This window comes from Sorex fumeus, unplaced genomic scaffold (assembly GCF_029834395.1).
Source record: "Sorex fumeus unplaced genomic scaffold, SorFum_2.1 ptg000011l, whole genome shotgun sequence".
In the NCBI taxonomy this organism is placed as follows: domain Eukaryota; kingdom Metazoa; phylum Chordata; class Mammalia; order Eulipotyphla; family Soricidae; genus Sorex; species Sorex fumeus.
The window spans coordinates 2,240,942-2,248,186 of NW_026606068.1; the positions used below are offsets into that span (position 1 = coordinate 2,240,942).

The following is a 7,245-nucleotide window of genomic DNA, read 5'->3' on the forward strand; positions in this document are numbered from 1 at the left end:
GCATGAAGCCCCAAGTTCAATTTCTTGTATCCCATATGGCCCATATGGTCTCCTGAACACAGAGCCAAGAGTAAGCCCTCAGCATCACCAGGTATGACCCCCAAACAAAACAAAGTAAACAATCTTTAAAAAGTTGTTCATACAAATGTAAAGACCTCAATAAAAAGTAATTTATTTTAAAATTGATGTAATTCGACCAGGAAGATAACTCCAAGTGGTAGAGCACATGCCTTCTGTCTGAAGACCTGAGTTCAAACCCTGGCAATCATATCCCCGTTGGCACTAGAAGGTTCATTCCTCTGGTAATACCTAAATCAATAGAGCCTTGGAAATACTACATAGCATAGTTGGACCACCGAACTGTCAAGCCCAAACTAATAGGCTTACGATTGCTGTCAGTGACTCCTAGAGGCCCACACATTTCTGGGGGAGGCCTCACTAAAAATAAAAAGACAGTAAAGGATAAGGTGTTTGCCTTCTAAGGGACCAATCCAGCATTTGATCTCCAGCACTGCATATGGTTCCCAAGTCAACAGAAATCATCCCTGAACACTGAAATGTATGACTTCCAAACCAAAACCATTTTTTTAAATTAAAAACAAATTTTTGCCTGTTAAACATTTACATTTTATATATTAATACCCATTAATAGGACATGTTATATAATTACAGTATATCAATGCAATGAAAATTTATACAGTCCATAAGAAAGACAAAATATCACTATCACTGTCACTGTCATCCTGTTGATCATCAAATTACTCGAGTGGGCGCAAGTAACGTCTCTATTCCTCCCAGTCCTGAGATTTTCGCAGCCTCATTTTCCACATCTTTTCCCAAAGATTGGAGGCTCTTTCAGGGCCAGGGTAATGAGACCTGTTGTCATGACTGTATTTGGCATAACGAATATGCCACGGGGAGCTTGCCAGGCTCTGCTCGTGAGGGCTGGATACTCTTGGTAGCTTGCCAGGCTCTCCGAGAAGCATATATTTATATATTTTTCCCTATGATTTGTTTCCTACTGTCTGAACCCCATCAGATATGGTGTAGTAATTGTGGAAAATGGGTAGGAAGTGTCTTATAATGTCCGGAAAGTGGCCTGGAGCATGGTGGTGGTTGGGGAGTAGAGGTCAGCTGCCAGGGCTGGGTCTCTTGTGGTGAAGAGGGCTCTCACCCGCCCCACAGCCTGGCGCAGAGTCTGGTGGCATGGTTCTGAGATCCTTAGTTTATACTCCTGTTTGGGAAGAGCAGCTGTGAATTCTGGAGGGTGGCCAATGAGGAGACTATCTGGTGCTGGCAGGATGTGGCTTATGGTTGTGATTCCTGAGTCACCAGAGACTGGGGGAAGCAGGCAGAGGATTTCTGTTCTGGGGTCCCTTTGAGTCCAGAGTTCAAGATCACAAAGTTCCATATTATCTGGGTTCCGTGGGACTTCATTCATGCGTGAGGCTTGGCCTGAGCATCCAGAAAGCAGCCTGGAGTGTGGCAGTGGTTGAGTAGTGGAGATTGGCTGCCTGTGAGAAAATATATCACTATGCCAAAACTAAAACAGAAAGACATTTCACCATGTCATTAAACAATATGTATACATTTATATATAGCATTTATACATAGTAAGAATACATTTGTGAGGGATAAAATTAATAATGTAGTTCTATATTACTATGTTATGGGTTTTAATCTAATCTCAGGCCTTTAATGCACTTTAAATTAACTTTTGTGAATGGTGTGAGGTGCAGTTCTATATGTTCTATTTTCTTTTCCATGTGTCTGTCCAGTTTTCCCATTACCTTTTTTGTAGGAAGCTTTTCCTGCTTCACTTCATGAACACAGCTCTTTCCTCATAGATGCACTGACCATAAATCTGAAATTTTATCTCTAGTCTCTTGATTCTTTTCCATGGATCCAAGATTCTAACTTTATCCCAACGACCCTTTCCCTGGAAAGTAGCATAGAGAAAAACAAAATAGAAAAATAACCAAAAGCACTTAAGATATATAAACTATAAAAATAAGGTTGCAATAGAAATATTAGAAGTAGTTACTGAGACTGGAGATTTAAAAGATAGAGAGTCCATAATAGAGTAGCATGACATACTCATTTAAACAAAATAAACTTTAAAAACAAAGACTAGAATAAATTACAAAGGGAAATTATATGCTTATACAGAGATGAATGCATGAATAAAATATAATACAGATATATACCCACCCAGACATACCAAAATATGCAAAGCTGTACACAGAGCTTTATATCCTTAGTCACTTTGATCAATTGACAGAAACACAAAACTAGTAGGGAACTTTAAGACCTCACTTAGAAAAGCAACAAGGAAGCATATATCTTAAATGACACATGAGACCATGTGTACTTAATGAATAGATGCAAAATTTATCCTTTAAGAGTGTCAGAAAATGTACTCTTCTCAGCGGCTAGTTGGATGGCTTCAAGATCTAGAGCTCATATATTGTATGTGGGAGGCCCAAGTTTCATCACCCATATCACAAAATCCCCAAGTACCTTCAGGGAAAAACAATTGCCATTTTTTCCAGAATAGTTTGTGGTGAGTTTCCTTCTACCTAATGCCATTGCAATTGATTTTTGTTAGCAGAACGGGTTTCTAAAAGAGGACCATTCCACTTTTAATTATCGCAGTTCACTGTGATTACTCATGTTATTTGTTTTAGAAAATGTCATGGCCTTTCTTACTGTTTGCTCTTTCAGATAACCTTATAACTATTTTTTGACCATTTTCCCTACACCCTTTTCCAATTACAGCAAAATTTTGATTGAAAGTATGTTGAAGTTGTGGAGTAATTTTAGGCTAATGATGATAGATAATTTAAAATATCTTGTCTCCATTGTTGCCCACTGTTGTTATGTTTTGCATACAGAAAGAAATGCTCAGTTGTTCTTCTACTATTTCATAAGAGAGAAAAATACTTTGTATTAAGAAATAGGAGATTAGACTTGGTCTTCGGGCCTATGTTCTCCTTGAATACAAGTCTTGCCTGCTTATCTCTTTGTATCGTTGCTGGCTTTTTCCACTCTGGACTGGTCATTTCTCTCTATAACATATACTTCCTCTCTTTATCTATACTCAAATATTTTTAAATAAGATTCATTCATTAAAAACTGTCAGAAAGAAAGAAAGAAAGAAAGAAAGAAGGAAAAGAGAGAGAAGAAAGAAAAGAGAGAGAAGAAAGAAAAGAAAGGAAAGGAAATCTATGCTTTAATACCAACTCTCAAAGACAAATATAAAAAAAATCCCAACACCAAGAGTGGAAGGAATGATTGGGTACAAAGAAATAGTAATTTAACTTGGCGCAAATAAGTGTAGAAAGAGCAACAACAAAAACAAAACCCATAGAATAGTGTTTTCAATCTATGAAGATAAGATAATCCTCAATTTTGAGTCATATACCCGCCAATTTATTATTAAGAAAAGGTTTGGGGAAAAAAACAGTTTAAGTACATCAAAAATAGTTTTAGTACATTATTTTATATTAGGTAAAGTCTATTGGGGAAAAAAAAACACTATCCTAAATTCCAATGAATTATTGCTACTTCCATGGTCAATCAAACTCTACTTTTTCTGACAATAAATTGAGGTGGTTTCAAAGAAATAAAACCAGATAATAGCATGTAGCATAATTTTATGCTGTTTTTATTGATCAATAGTATTACCTTCATCTTGAACTTTGATTTAATTTTGATAAATATCACTACTCTGAAACATATTGAAATATACTGATAGGATTTCTATTGCACAAAGGACATTTCTTTCACCTTGACATAAGCAACTGTGAGACGCAACCCAAATATGCTGCCTTTTGACAACATGTTGTCCAAACTTTCTACTTTAATCAAAATTAGGTATTTAATAAGCTCATCAAATTATTAAGCTTCATGTGTTTGCCATCATTAGTTTATTATTTTCTGTCAAGTAACTTATAAGTTTATGTAAATGAAAAACATAAGTATTAAAAAATGGGTAAAAATTTGTCAAAGTTACTACAACATATTTTGCCATATTCCAAGCAGGATTTGATATGCCAGACAAGTAACAACAAAGTCTCCAATGGAGACGTTACTGGGCCCGCTCGAGCAAATCGACGATCAACGGGAGGGCCTTTACCTTTACCTTACCAAGCAGGATTTGATAATCAACATATATTTATCTGCCTTATTTCAATTTAGGTGTGTCTCTGGTTTAACATAACAAACAAAATTGAAGATAGGATGATTTTTTTTTCCTAACTGAATCTATTCTCCATCATTGAATAGAAAGATTTTATTTTTATTTTTCCTAAGAATCTTCTTTCTAGGACAAGACAAATTCCTGACACCAGAATTGAGGTCTGAAGGCTTGTGTTATGTAAGAAAACAATTAGATACGGGCCAATGTGACTCCTTAGTATCGACGTTAACAAAGTACTACTCTGGTCATTTTTTTTTTAAAGTAAAACCAATAAAGTTTAATTGGGGCTAATATTTCAGTTATCCAATGAGATAGCATAAAGCAAGGAATAAAAAAGCAATAAATATTCTCTTGTCTTAATAAAAGAAACAATACTGATGTTTTTATAACAACTGATTTAGCAAATTCTCATCAGTACTTATTTCAGATTATAAGATTATGGTAGTTTTATAAGATTAAAATAGCAGTAATACAATAGGTAAGGCATTTGCCTTATGTGTGGCTAGCTCTGTTACATCTGGAATCCCCTATGGTCCTCTAAGCTCGCCAGGAGTTATCATGAGCACAGAGCCAGGGTAAGCCCTGAACACTGCTGGCTGTGTCCCTAAAAGATGATGGTAGTTAAGGCAAGGTTAATGTTTGCAGAGGCTCAATATTGTGTCATAATATATGCATGCTTCTTTCTGAACTCTTGTTAGAGATCTTCTATATGATAGAGTAAACAATAATAACATCATTGATTTGATTATATAGTGAAATCGAAAACAAAGGTAATCCCATACTTCACACCAGATACAAAATTAATTACATGTATTTTTCAGTTCAAAAGGCAAAAAATAAAATTATAATGTTTTTATAATACAATGCAGAAAAAATATATTTATAAAATTAAATAAAGGTTTCTTTTAGTTTTTTGCTTTGGGAACACATCCAGCAATACTCAGGGGTTACTCCAGACTCTGTGCTCAGGAATTACTCCTGGTGATGCTCGGGTGACCATATGGGATGCCAGGGATCAAACCAGGGTCAGTTGCAAGCATGGCAAACTCCCTATATGCTACACTATTGTTCTGGTCCCAATAAAGGTGTTTAAGTACATATAAAACACATGTTCTAAGGGAAAATGCTACTAAAGGTGACAGTACCAAAATAAAATTTTATAAAAATGTACCATATTAAAAATGAAATATTAAGGTGACCTATAACTGACAGAGGATTCAAATTTATTATTCCACACATATTAATTAAAATTCAATTGAAAAATTAATGAAATGTTTTATTTCATTTCCAGCAGTTCGCTTTGGAAGTATATTACTCAACCTATAAAAATGCTCTCAGTCATTGACAACATCTGCATTTATATCCCAGTGAGATAGCTTTTCACATCTCTCGGACCATATACTTTGTGGTATCACACATGTGCATGTTTGTTCACTTTGAAGAATAAAAATCGCTGATATATGTGGCAATAGGGTGGAAATTGTTGGAAAGCAGCTCCATATCAGTTAAATATTACATTTAGGGCATCTGCTTCTAGATGGTATTTATCATCAAAATATGAATATACTATATTTCTACAACTTTCATGCAGCAATAAAAACGAGTAAACCAGCGTGACCCGCATCAAGATAAATCATTCTCACAAATATAATGTTGCCTTAACAAAAAAGTGCTTGCTTCAGCAGCACATAGACTAAAATTGGAACACACAGAGAAGATTATTAGCATGGCCCCTGTCCAAAGATCACACACGTATTCACGAAGCCTTTCATATTTTTTAACGACCCCATGATGAGATAAAATAATTCACAAGTTTTCTCTTACTGAAGTGTGGGGTTTTTTGTTGTTGTTGTTGTTTGTTTTGCTTTTTGGGTCACACGCTGGTGATGCACAGTGGTTACTCTTGGTTTTGCACTCAGGAATTACTCCTGGTGGTGCTCGGGGGACCATATGGGATTCTGGGAATAGAACTCACGTCAGCTGCGTGCAAGGCAAACACCCTACCTGTTGTACTATGGCTTTAGCCTCTGAAGTGTTTTTTTGATAAATCTGCTTGTCACATAGTTGTAACTAGCAATAGAAAATAAATTATTCTGTGCCTGCTCTTAAAGGCGTAGGCCTGTGGGATGATTGGGGATGATGATTAGGGATGATGATTGGGAATGATGATAGTTTTAAAAATACCATTGAGATACCATTTCACATCCCTCAAACTATACAAAATCCTGTCCTGTCCTGTCCTGTCCTCCCGTTGTTCATTGATTTGCTTGAGCGGGCCCAGTAACGTCTCCATTTTTGAGACTTGTTGTTACTGTGTTTGGCATATTGAATATGCCACAGGTAGCTTGCCAGGCTTTGCCGTGAGGGCGAGATACTCTCGGTAGCTTGCCAGGCTCTCCAAGAGGGGCGAAGGAATCGAACCCGGCTCGGCAAGGCTGGCTGCACGCAAGTAAAACACTCTACCGCTGTGCTATCAGTCCAGCCGTATAGTACATTATACTATTTAATGTATAGTACATTATACTATTAATACTATTGTACTATTATATATGTATAATAGTATACATTATACTATTAATACTATTAATTATAATATTAATATTATTTAATATATAGTAAATTATTAATGTATAGTACATTATACTATTGAAATAAGAATTAAATTTCCAAGGCAATACAAAAATATCATTACCCATAAAAGTACATAAAATTTGTGAATGCACAAATGTACAAATAAATACACAATTTAGGAAGGGGATTACTCCATTGGGATGAGTGGAGCACATAGAGAGAAGTGAGGGAAGAGACTTTAATATTATTAATGACATTTTGCTTCCTAAGGCGTTTCTTATGTTTTATATATATATCTTTAAAAAGCAGTTGATATTTTAAAATAAAATCTAATTATCCAAATGCATTAAAAGTCATGATAAACATTCTATTTAGTTAAAAACAGTTGGTAATGTGAGACATTCGTTTTGTAGGAAAGGCCATCTATCTAAAAATTAATTAATTTGAAGAATTAACCTTAATGACCCCTACTT

The 7,245-nt window shown here is 35.5% G+C and overlaps 1 non-coding gene across 1 annotated transcript; it reads left to right on the top strand.

Annotated features, from left to right (window-relative positions):
- Positions 1 to 5,870: 5,870 nt before the first annotated feature.
- On the top strand, positions 5,871 to 5,979 carry LOC130020400 (U6 spliceosomal RNA). Its single transcript, XR_008792005.1, has one exon. It is a non-coding gene; the product is annotated as a U6 spliceosomal RNA (small nuclear RNA).
- The last annotated feature ends 1,266 nt before the right edge of the window (positions 5,980 to 7,245 follow it).